The sequence below is a fragment of the Girardinichthys multiradiatus genome, chromosome 8 (genome assembly GCF_021462225.1).
Source record: "Girardinichthys multiradiatus isolate DD_20200921_A chromosome 8, DD_fGirMul_XY1, whole genome shotgun sequence".
Lineage (NCBI taxonomy): Eukaryota > Metazoa > Chordata > Actinopteri > Cyprinodontiformes > Goodeidae > Girardinichthys > Girardinichthys multiradiatus.
In genome coordinates, this window is record NC_061801.1 from 4,443,968 (window position 1) to 4,457,208 (window position 13,241).

Below are 13,241 nucleotides of genomic sequence, written 5' to 3' on the forward strand. Positions count from 1 at the left end.
CACAACAATGGATGTTGTACACTCATCCACACTTCCCATACATACTCTATACTCCCAGGTCCTGGTACCGATACCCCAGAGGTGCAACCGGACCCAGGAGGTGGAGACAGGCAGACTGCCCCAGCACCAGTCCAGATTCACTGCCTGAACTCAAACGACCCCAGTCCCTGACCCTGACCCCCCGCTCCGAACCCAGCCCCCAACAACCCTCATCCCCATCCAGAGATGAGGCCACAAACAAAAGAGGGGTCCAGCTGGTCCAAACGAGCCAGCTAACCAGAGCCGTCCCAGGACGAAACAGTCCCAACCCCCCACTGAATTTCAATCTCAACCCCATCAGCCTCGCACACCACATAAACCCCAAACAGAACACAGATATCGAACACATGCTGCCATGGAGGTACACCCCCACAGATGAGCTCCACCCCTGAAAAGCCCATGAAGACACATCCACACAGTGCAAGCTCCACACACAGCCCTTCTCCAAGCACCCCTGCCACATTCTGCCCCCCACCACACAGCTCGTGCCAACGGCAAGGCAAGGGCCTTCCACAACGCCACCCCAGCCTCCGCCCACAAACGAAATGTGCAGACACCACCTTGCACCATACTTACAACGAACCCCTTGACACCACACCAAGATGGGACAAACTCACCCGGCAAGCAGTCCCTGGCTGCCGGCGAGCACCCGGGGCCAACGGCCCCCACCATCTACCCACAATCACACCACATCACTTTCATTGCAACGACAGCCCAGGGAAAAACAACAACCAGTCCTACTCCTTTGCGACCACTCAGCTGATACAAATGCCAGCAACCACACATACAAAAAGAGGACACAAACCCCCCACCCCATACGTTGCAAAGGTCCTCTGCCACCCTCCAGCCCCACACCCTCACGCCAGACACGGTAGCCAGTGGAGAAGCACACCGCCAAGCCCGTCAAACCACCCAGCCCTTCCTAGTCTATTGGAGAGAAGCAAAAAAATGTATATAAAAATTTTTAAAATAAAGTAAATATGCGCCAGCCAGGTACCCGTACCTGTGCCCTGGGACAAGCACAACCCGCGAGCACCCTAGTGCAGGTTCAAGACGTGCTCCACCGCTCCATTCCCCTGACTGCAACTGCAGCCAGGCACCAGGCTCGGGGCCAGAGCGGCAGGAGGAAGCATTGGAGGAAGGCCACCACAGCATACCAAAGACCAGGCACCCCACCAACCCTACACCTCAACCCCAGAGGCACACTAGTATGCTGGCCACACACACTCTGGCACGGCATACCCTCGCTGCACCTAGTAGGCTGGCTAGGCTCCTCACCAAAGCATAGCATATCCACAATCACTGCCGGACACTGCCCAGCTGAGACCCCCCTGTCAGTTTGAGCGCAAAAAACTAAAATTTTCTCATTTCCTCTGCAATTTTCAGTAATTACTGACCAATAATGTTACTTCGCTGACTATGCGTTTTGTCAAAGCCTTTATTAGGAGCACAATAAAGAAAGTAGTTCTAATTCCAGTAATTCGAAATGAGTCAAACATGTGGGTGCAGCCGTAACCACGCACCTTCTCTCTTCATTTTTCCCAGCAACCGTCCCAAGCACAATTGTTACACAATTGTTACACCCACCCTCCACCCTTCATAGGAAATGTCCTCATTTCAAAACCACGGAAAACCACCAATACAAAAGAAATAACACAAACAGTGAGGGCACATATAGATAGAAAACATCTGCATACCAAACAAACCAGAAACACAACAAACAAGCAAACTATGCCAAAACATGTCAGCACAACTAACAGATGAAATAATTCTCAAACAACATAGTCCTTTATATGGGAAGGAAGCCGCACGGTCCTTCCTAGACGGGCTCGCACAGGTAAGGGTAACTCAGGCTCTGTAAGAACATTGTCGCTCCCTTGAGAACCAGCCAGTGCCACCAGCAAACCAAAACCAGTCTGAGATGGCAGGGGCAAGGCATACAGTTTCAGTCTCTCATGATGCACCACCTAGGTTCATTCCAGGGTTCGTCAGAGCTGCCTTATCACTGGAGGACAGCACCTGCACCACCTGTTAAGGGCCTTTCCAATGCAATGCCAACTTTGTGCGGCTCTCGGTTGGGTTGTTGAGCCACACCAGAGAACCTGCCTGATAAACCTCTTCATCATAATAGGATTTTTGTCTTTCCATGGCCTCAGAGGCATGAACCCTCTCCACATCCTAGTAACAAAATCAGACATGTGTCAAAGAGGGATTTTGGGTCGGACCAAAGTGCAGACAAGAGCTTGGCAGCCACATCTTAGTTTATTCTCAAAAAGGTCAAAAACGTAACAAAAACACTGCAGGTATGAATCAGAGACAAAATACAAAACTTACAAAACACTGCAGATACCTTGGCAAAACATAGCATAAGCGAAGCATAAACAAAACATAGTCATGGTAGGGAAAGGGGTAGTGACGAACACAAGGAACCAGCAACAAACAGAAACACCAAACCAACTAATATATTGGGGAAAGACAAAGGCAGGTAATCAAGGGAACTGAGAACAGGTGCGACAAGGAGGCAGGGAAGCAGCAGGAACAGGTGAAACAAATACAAAGGCTGAGGAAGAGTGAAAGGACTAAATAAACAACAGAAAACACAAACTAAGCAAGAGAATAAATCAGAGGAGGAAATAAAGAACTAGAATAACTATAAACTAAAGTAAACAGAGAAACTACAGGGGAACATAGAAACAATAACCTAAGAAATAAACAAAGAGTCCATAAGGAGAATCTAAGTTAAAAAAATAAACAAACCAAATGAAAACAATAACTAAAGCAGGACTACAATACATACTAGGAAATGATAGGGGGAGGAAAAGAAACTAATAAACATGAAGCCCAATCCAAAATGGAAACAACTAAACAAAAGTTAGCACAAAGCCACAAGCAAAGTCCAAAATGTCACTCCGTGACAACATGGACCAGGCCCTTTCACCATCCAGCCCTATGGGCCACAAAAGGCATGGCAAGGCAAGGCAAGTTTATTTATATACCACATTTCAGTAGCAAGACAATCAAAATGCTGTACATGAAAAAAAGAAAATGAGACATAATAGGAAAAGTACATTACAATGGCATAAAGGTAATTAATTAAATAATTAATGAACACAAATAATTCAAAGAATAAAAATTAATAATTTAAATGATAAGATGATAATAAAAAAGATAAAAAATGAAAAATTAATAAAAGTATTGTTAAGAAAATGAAAGGAAAGTTGGACTGAAAACTAGACTAATAATATTTAGATAGCACAGTCAAAGGCCACTCTAAACAAATATGTTTTTAATCTCCATATAAAGAACAGGTTTTAGTGCTTTTACAGTTTTCTGGGAGTCTATTCCAGATTAGTGGAGCATAAGAACTAAAAGCTGCTTCTCCATGTTTGGTTCTGAGTCTGGGTATGCAGAGTAGATTTGAGCCAGAAGACCTGAGAGGTCCGGGTGGTTGATACACTGACAACAAGTCTGTAATGTATTTTGGTGTTAAGTCATTCAGTGATTTATAGACTAACAGAAGTATTTTAAAGTCTGTTCTTTGAGACACTGGGAACGAGTGTAAGGAGTTTAGAAATGGGGTGATGTGCTCGACTTTCTTAGTTTTAGTGAGGACGTGGGCAGCAGCATTCTGGATCAACTGCAGCTGTCTGAATGATTTTTTATGCAGACCTGTGAAGACACTGTTGCAGTAATTAATTCTACTAAAGATGAATGCATGAATTATTTTTTTAAGGTCCTGCTGAGACATTAGTCCATTAATCCTGGAGATGTTCTTTAGGTGATGGAAGGCCAAACTTGTTACTGTCATTATGTGCCTCTGAAGGCTCATGTCTGAGTCCATAACTACACCCAGATTTCGAGCCTAATTGGTGGTGTCTGGCTGTATTAATTAAAGCCGTGTGCTAATTTTTGAATGCTCTTCCTTTGATCCAAAAATGATTACTTCAGTTTAGCTTTGATTCATTTGAAGAACATTTTGTCACATCCATGCATTGATTTCTTCCAAGGGCTTGAATGTGTTTATAGTCACCTGTTCGTTCGTTCGTTCGTCGTCTTCCGCTTATCCGGGACCGGGTCGCGGGGGCAGCAGACTCAGCAGAGACGCCCAGACGTGCCTCTCTCCAGACACCTCCTCCAGTTCCTCCAGGGGGAGCCCAAGGCGTTCCCAGGCCAGCCGAGAGACATAGTCCCTCCAGCGTGTCCTGGGCAGTCCCCTGGGCCTCCTCCCGGTGGGACGTGCCTGGAACACCTCCCGAGGAAGGCGTCCAAGAGGCATCCGGTATAGATGCCCGAGCCACCTCAACTGGCTCCTCTCGATGTGGAGCAGCAGCGGCTCTACTCCGAGCCCCTCCCGGATGGCCAAGCTCCTCACCCTATCTCTAAGGGAGTGCCCGGCCACCCTACGGAGGAAGCTCATTTCAGCCGCTTGTATCCGGGATCTCATTCTTTCGGTCAGGAGTTCATGACCATAGGTGAGGGTAGGAACGTAGACCGACCGGTAAATTGAGAGCTTTGCTTTTCGGCTCAGCTCTCTCTTCACCACAACGGACCAGCACAGCCCCCCCATTACTGTGGCAGCCGCACCGATCCGTCTGTCGATCTCCTGCTCCATTCTTCCCTCACTCGTGAAAAAGACCCCGAGATACTTAAACTCCTCCACTTGACGCAGGAACTCCCTTCCAACCTGAAGAGGACAAGCCACCCTTTTCTGGTCGAGTACCATGGCCTCCGCCTTGCAGGAGCTGATCCTCATCCCAGCCGCTTCACACTCTGCTGCGAACCGCCACAGCGCATGCTGTAGGTCTTGGCTAGAGGGGGCCAGCAGGACCACGTCATCTGCAAAAAGAAGAGACGAAATCCACTGGTCCCCAAACCAGACCCCCTCCGGCCCTTGGCTGTGTCTAGAAATCCTGTCCATAAAAGTTATGAACAGGACCGGTTATAAAGGGCAGCCCTGCCGGAGTCCAACATGCACCGGGAACAGGTCCGACTTAGTGCCGGCAATGCGGACCAAACTCCAGCTCCGTTCGTACAGGGACCGGATGGCCCCTAATAAATGGCTCCCGATTCCATACTCCTGGAGCACCCCCCACAGGGCATCACGAGGGACACAGTCGAATGCCTTCTCCAGGTCCACAAAACACATGTGAACCGTTTGGGCAAACTCCCATGAACCCTCAAGCACCCTGTAGAGGGTATAGAGCTGGTCCAGTGTTCCACGGCCGGGACGAAAACCACACTGCTCCTCCTGAAGCCGAGGTTCGACTATCGGTCGGACTCTCCTCTCCAATACCCTGGCGTAGGCCTTACCAGGGAGGCTGAGGAGTGTGATTCCCCTGTAGTTGGAACACACCCTCCGGTCCCCCTTCTTATGGAGGGGGACCACCACCCCAGTCTGCCAGTCCAGAGGCACTGTCCCCGACCGCCACGCAACCATGACAGCCCTACAACATCCAGAGACTTGAGGTACTCAGGGCGGATCTCATCCACTCCCTTGCCACCGCGGAGCTTCTTAACCACCTCGGTGGGTGATGAAAGAGTCCAACCCCGAGTCCCCAGCCTCTGTTTCCACCACGGAATGCGTGATGACAGGATTGAGGAGATCCTCGAAGTACTCCTTCCACCGCCCGATAATGTCCTCAGTCGAGGTCAGCAGTCTCCCACCCCCACTATAAACAGTGTTGGCGAAGCACTGCTTCCCCCTCCTGAGGCGCCAGACAGTTTGCCAGAATCGCTTCGAGGCCAACCGGTAGTCCTCCTCCATGGCCTCACCGAACTCCTCCCAGGCCCGTGTTTTTGCCTCTGCTACAGCCCGGGCCGCAGCACGCTTGGCCTCACGGTACCCGTCAGCCGCCTCAGGAGTCCCACAAGCCAACCACAGCCGATAGGACTCCTTCTTCAGCTTGACAGCATCCCTTACTGCCGGAGTCCACCACCGGGTTCTGGGATTGCCGCCGCGACAGGCACCGCAGACCTTACGGCCGCAGCTATGGGCAGCAGCATCGACAATAGATGCAGAGAACATGGTCCACTCGGACTCTTTGTCTCCAACATCCCCCGGGATCTGGTCGAAGCTCTCCCGGAGGTGGGAGTTGAATACTTCCCTGGCCGAGGGCTCCGCCAGGCGTTCCCAGCAGACCCTCACTATGCGCTTGAGCCTGCCAAGTCTGTCCGGCTTTCTCCTCCTCGGTTCCCCCTGCAGGTGGTGGGCCCACTGGGGGATGGCCTCGCGTCTCTCGTTCGGGCTTGGCCCGGCCGGGTCCCGCGAGGAGCAACCCGGCCACCAGGTGCTCTCCGACGAGTCCCGACCCCAGGCCTGGCTCCAGGGTGTGACCCCGGCTCCGCCGTACCTGGTGACGTCACGTGCCTCGATATTTTGTTCTTCATGAGGGATTCTTGAACCACTCTTTGTCTGACCCATCACCTAGAGCCTGTTTGCCATGGGAGACCCTACCAGGGGCATTTAGGCCCCAGACAACATAGCCTCTAGGATCATTTGAGCCCTCAAACCCCTCCACCATTTTAAGGTGGCGGTTCAAGGAGGGTCACCTGGTGACATTGTAATGTATAGCTGTGTGTCATCTGCATAGTTATGATAACTTATACTGTTGTTAATTATAATCTGAGTTAGGGGGAGCATGTAGATATTAAATAGGAGGGACCCTAAAATGGACCCTTGGGGAATGCCACATGTGATTTTTGTGGTCTCTGATGTAAAGTTACCTACCGACACAAAAAAGTACCTGTCCTTCTTCAAGTAAGATTTAAACCAATCGAGTGCTATTCCAGAAAGGCCGACCCAGTTTTCCAGGCGCTCTAATAAAATGGAGTGATCAACTGTGTTTAATGCTGCACAAAGGTCCAATAATACCGGCGCTGTGGTTCTTCCACAGTCTGCATATACACATGTAATTCAACACCTTGACAAGGGTAGTCTCTGTACTGTTGTGAGCACAAAAGCCTCACTGGAAGACATCAAAGCGGCTGGTCATTGTTAAGAAGTTGTTTAACTGCTGAAACACAGCTTTTTCAATAATCTTACTGATGAAGGGGAGGTTTGAGATAGGCCGGTAGTTCTGCAGTAGCAGCTTGTCCAAGTTGCTCTTTCTCAATAGCGGTTTAATAATTGCTGTTTTTAGTGCCTGGGGAAAAACACCTGACAAAAGGGATGTGTTTGAGTAAAATCGGACTTTCCGACAGGCAAAGCTTTCTTAAGGAAAGCTGTGGGTAAAACATTGAGACAGCGGGAAGAAGAGCTTAGTTGGTGTACAATTCCTTCAAATTTGTTTTGTTTATTTGGTGAAATTGGGAAATGGAGTTCAGTCTAGTTACTGTGTATAAATGTGTGCCCACATTAGCAGGACTCAGACTGCTGTACATGGTATCTAGTAGAGTATAGATCGGGCTCAGTGAATCCAGCTCAATCCCTACCCGGGCCAGGCCCGCGGGCATAAAAGCCTGACCCGAGCTTTAATTATGGGCGCGTGCCCGAAGGAAACCCAGTGTGAATAAATATTTTATTGAAGTTATTACTGCTAGTGGATCCAGTCGGTCCGTGCGGTGCCCACCACCGACTGATAGCGGTGTAACCAAGTGTTCCTTGAGAGTGCAGTGGTGCCCCGCACGAACTGGCTGACTGTAGCAGTCATACCTTAAATAAAAATTATTCATTCCACAGCAAGCACTGGCCCAGGGCAGGTCCTACCCAGACGTGCGTGTCATGCAGGTCAGGGCAGAGCAGACAGATGTGCTATTTGTCCCCGCTCCAGCAGCTGTAGGATTGGATCCATGCTGACTCTGAGCACATCCAAAATGTGATGTGGACGAGAAAAATGGATCAGAATGCTGGCCGGGGCCATGTTCACGTGCGCGCTTCATGCTCTGCCCGTGTCGAATTACCTGCTGTACTTCCTCTCTTTTCACAAAAGAGTAGACAACAACTAAAGTACTAGTCCTCTATTTTATAATAACTTTAACCACATTTTGTATCCACTACAACTAAATAGACTAAGCTTTGAGCCTGATCCGACCCGACTCCCTTGCGTGACATCAAGGCACGACCCAACCCGGCTTAAAGTCTAACTTCAGTATCTAGTGTCTGGGCCACTGGATTGTTTAATCATAGTTCAACCAATTGAAAATTTATTCTGACATTAGGTGGTGTGGAAATATAAATGCCTTATCATTAGTAGCTAAAGCTAAGATATATTTGGGATTTGCTGCTTATAGATTGATTATTATTAGGAGTTTTTAGTTATGCTTTTGAGAGTTAGAAAAATCCTTAAACAGTAGCTTCTAATGTGGTCACACAATGAGTGTTTATTATTCAAGGTTAAAGCTTGCAGGTGTTTTCTGTCTGTATCGTGAGAAGCTGGCAGTGGATTAGGGAGGCATGGTACTCCTCTCACTGAAGATTCCTGAAGACGTGTGGGAAACAATTCTTTAATTAAATGATGAAATGTATCTCTGTTTCTTTGATACTGTTGCTGGGGAGACATCCACAGACAGAATGATTGTGTATGTGTACTGCATAGCAGCGTGGGGTATAAAATGTAATGTGGCGCACCCCCAGTGAGACAGCACACAGACGTTTCCAGGTACCAGTGTAAGTGTGATGTCCCCTCTCTGAATTCAGATTGGTTTTAATAAACTTGTGGAAACGTACAACTGATCTCTGACTGAGGATTGTCCTTTGGGGTGCCAAATATAAAGAGTCGGGGAGAGGTGAGGAGTAATGTAAGAATTAACTGACGGCGAGTAAAGTTTTCCTACCTCAACAGTGGCTTAATAGGCCAATGGATGCTAACATATTATTTTTTTATTTTTTTTATGAATGCCATTTATGTTAATATCAATATAGAATACATAGTTATCCTTGGAAGACTAATATTAAAAATTATGAGAATGCCACCCGTGTCTTTAATCAGAGGCTCTGGGTAGTCACAACAAAGTTTTTGGGTATTTTATATCTGATTTCATACAAAGCATTAAAATTTTTCAGTACTCCACTAGATACCATGTACAGCAGTCTGAGTCTTGCTAATGTGGGCACACATTTATACACCGTAACAAGACTGAACTCCATGGTGTTATTATATAAGTTTTAGGCCTATAAAATTACCCTCCATCATTATCCTGAGGCTATTTAGCCCAGGATGCCATCCTCTTGCTGTGCTGCCCTATTTAATGCCTGAAGTAAATATAACGATGGCAAAATATAAACATTTTGAAACCATTGATATTGAAAAACCAATATTTTTGTAATATCTAAATACATAGATCAGATATGGCGTACTTCAACCGTTATTAATGACGTGGGGAATAGGCAACAACAACACTGACCAACGACAAAGACCAACGACATGAACCAACAGCATGGACCAACAGCAGAGAGCAATAACATTGACCAATCACAGAAGTTACAGACGTGCAAACGACTGCATCAACCAACAACAGGGGGCAAGAGCATCATAAAACAACTGCAAGGTGTACACTAGTTTACTGCAAATGAATTGGTAAGATTGCAGTGAGTAATAACCACAGCAGCAGCAGCTACAGTCATACACATATCTCTGTGCAACATCTGTAGCAAACACACATGCAACATAGACATATGCAACATAGACATATCCATAAAGCAACAACACATGGCAAAAACGTCAAGACAATAGACATCAACTAAAGACACATGGCAACAACATAGACCAACAACATCCTCACATTACATGTACTTATTTTTGACACAAATTGAACTCCATACCCCACCTTTTCTTTGCTGTCTGCTCTCGCAAAGAAAATTGTAGTTCGGAGGCGTCGACTATCAGAATGGGTGCTTCAATAAATTCATGTAACCATGTTTATGTTAAAAACATAACATGGGCATGGCGGTGGTGGTGTAGGGGTTAAGCGCGCAACCATATGCAGAGGCTATAGTCCTCAATGCGGCTGTCCCGGGTTCCACTCCCTGACCTGGTGACCTTTGCCAAATGTCTCTCCCTCTCTTTGCCCTCTTTCCTGTCTACCTACTGTTGGAATAACGAAAAAATAAAGGCCTCTAGTGCTGCAAAAAATATATACAAAAAAAACATAACATCAACATTATGGTCAGTAATGAAGTAATTAATCAAAAATGATTTTCCTGAAATATAATGTTCAATAAAGCCAGTTTATATGACTTAGTGTCCGATATTAACTCTGTGTTTGGTTGTACCTGACAGTTTAAGTTTGATTGTTTATTATTACTGTCTCTTATCCTTTTAGCTTTGTTCTTTCTGTCACATATAAGCACAGAGATTTTACAACTATCTACATCTTGTGCTGATTAGCTGGCTTCGACATGTCCTTTCTCGTTCGATTCAAAATCCTTTAGAAAACATTTATAATAAAAATAGTCCTTGGGAGTCACTGGTATGAAGTAGTTTTAGCCCAATTTTCCCATAATTTTGGTTAAAAGATAAAAAGTGAAGAGTAAAAAAATGCAAGCAAGCAGGGAGTGGGGAAGAAAAGTGTCTGAGCAAACAGAGAGGCGAAAGAACATCAGCAGGGATCCAGGCCACCCGACCAAAGCATAAAAAAAAATAGAGAAAACGTAGTCCTGGCATGTGATGAAATTTGCTTAACAAAACTGTCCCATTCACCCTACTTCGCCAGCTGATCATTCAATGTCCTGTTATAGCCGTCCACCATGCCATCAGATTTGGGGTTGTAAGACGTGGTGCATGTTTTCTTAACATTAAGCAGACAGCAGAGTCTGTATATTTTTGGTCTCAAACTGCTGTCCTGATCACTGGGGAGGACTTCGGGCACTGCATGGACTAGCACATAGTCTGAGAACAGGCAGTGAGCAACAGTGTGTCTAGCCTTCTCCCAGACACGTTCTGCAGCAAAATGAGCAGCAGCTGGACCTCCATGCAACTGCTGGAGAAGGTGTGGCACTAAGGATGATGGAATCACCCCCAGCAGCACCTTAGCACCAGTAGGTTAGTGGGATAATGTCCTACACAGGAGTCCATTGACTACCGAAAGACGATTAAGCTCCACCCACAACTTTCATAGCCCAATAGCCGACCCCCTCATCCGTCCATGGGGCGGTCTCACAAACCCATTCTCTAACCACCCCAGCACAACAGTAATGCCAGGATTGTCACACTGCAAGGACTGCAAACCTGGTCCATCACAACAGAGTGAAAAAACCGAAGGGGAAATTGATTGATTGGCATCTCCTTCCTGACCTGACTCAATAACATTCACAACCTTAGCAGTAGAACGCTCAGGACCAGAAGGACAGCGAGAAAGTGCATCCGCGTTCATATGCCTCGCACCATCCATGTGGACAATAGACCAGTTAATGTGATTAAACTCCAAAAACCACCTTAGACCTAGCAGACAACGGCTATGTGTCACAGTAGTGAAACCTAACAGTCCCACATAGTGCCCACACAACAGCCCACAGGTCACAGTCAAAAGTAAACCAATGTGATTGGGCTTGAGTGAGTGCCCGGCTAGCATATTTTAAAGTGTCACCACATATTTTAAAGTGGCAGTGAACACCTTAAAGGGAACGGAAAAGTCAAGTATCACAACCACAGGTGCAGAGGCCAGGACACTCTTAAAATAGGCAAATGCTGCCTCGCACTAGGCACTCCATTCAAAGGGGAAATTGTTGCTGGCCAGGCAATTAAACAGAGCCGCATGCTGAGAAAGGTTCTGCACAAACTGCTGAAAGTATGAGTAGAGGCTGCCTTACGAGGTGTGGGCCAACTTACTACCTTCTCTGTTTTGGGGATCAGGACAAAGGCCATCCCCAGACACTACATGCCCCAAAAACACAACATGATCCCTCGCAAAATAACATTTCTGAGGATTGAGATTTAGGCCCATCAATTGTATCCGTGACAAAACCTCCAAGTGATAGAGGTGGTCTTCAAATGTGCAGCTGTAGTTTAAAATGTCATCTAGATAAACCAGGCAAATGTCTCAGGGGAGGCCACAGCGGACCAACTTAGAAGATACTTATTCCAGTACCAAAGCTAACCTCGGGTTAAACTCTATTAACTTCATACAGCAGTGGGAAACAAGCATGGCACTAATTGCTTAACAGCCGTGATGTTTATTGCTCTAACATGCAACCTGCAAATTGTCTTATAGATGCCAGTTTCTACCATTTACTTTTTTCAGACTCACTAATGGGGATGGGTACTGAATTCGATACTTTTATAGGTACCGGCCAAATTCTGTCGGGACTACCGATTCACATAAAATCAAACGGTTCCATGTTTCGGTACCTAAACACATCATTGTGACACTGAGGGAGTGCAACAGTGGGCAATTTTCCATGCCGGACATGAATGCGGCATTACACACACAAGGGCGTAATGACATCAGTAGCCGCTTTTCCCACAACAAAGCATGGCTGATAGAAAGCGCTCGAAAGTATGGCTCAACTTTTCAAAATGCGATGCAGATTATGCTCGCTGCATTATTTGTGATGCAATGAGCAATGCCAGCAGCGGGAATACTTCTAATCTGAGGAAGCACCTGCAGCATCTCCCCTACCACTATTCAAGGGGGGCGCCCCGACCCGCCAACCAGACCGCCCGCCCCTCCGCTGACACACTGAGTTACGTGCGGGTGAACAGAAGGTCCTGACAGCGGACAGAAAAACATGGCACTAAATCTCTCCCATTCCTGCGAGCAGCAGCAGGGCTAACTCTCAGTGAAAGAAAGAAAGAAAGAAAGAAAGAAAGAAAGAAAGAAAGAAAGAAACCATGGGCCCAGCCATATTCCTCTGAGTGTGTGTGTGTGTGTGTATGTATATACACACACTGTAAGCACAAGATTTTTGTCAAGGCTGAAAAGACAATTTTCGTCAGCTTCAGATCTACGGGCAACAATTCCTGCAATAAGCACCGTTAGCACGCCTGTATTCGTTAGCGTCTCGTCGTCTACAGCCGGCAAGATGGCAGGGTTTTAATTTGTCCATCACACTGCGTAGTCAGTCAGGGGTTTTAATGTTGAAGAAATGTTTGAAACAACTGAAATGTTATAATACAAACAGCTGGATGTTGTTTTCATATATTCATTAAATATGGAGAAATAAATATGTAAAATTGAAAATGTTTGAGATTTTATTATTACCACATAAACACACACAGAAGTACCGAAAACTGGTACCGTTGAGTACTGGTATCGATTCCCAGGTA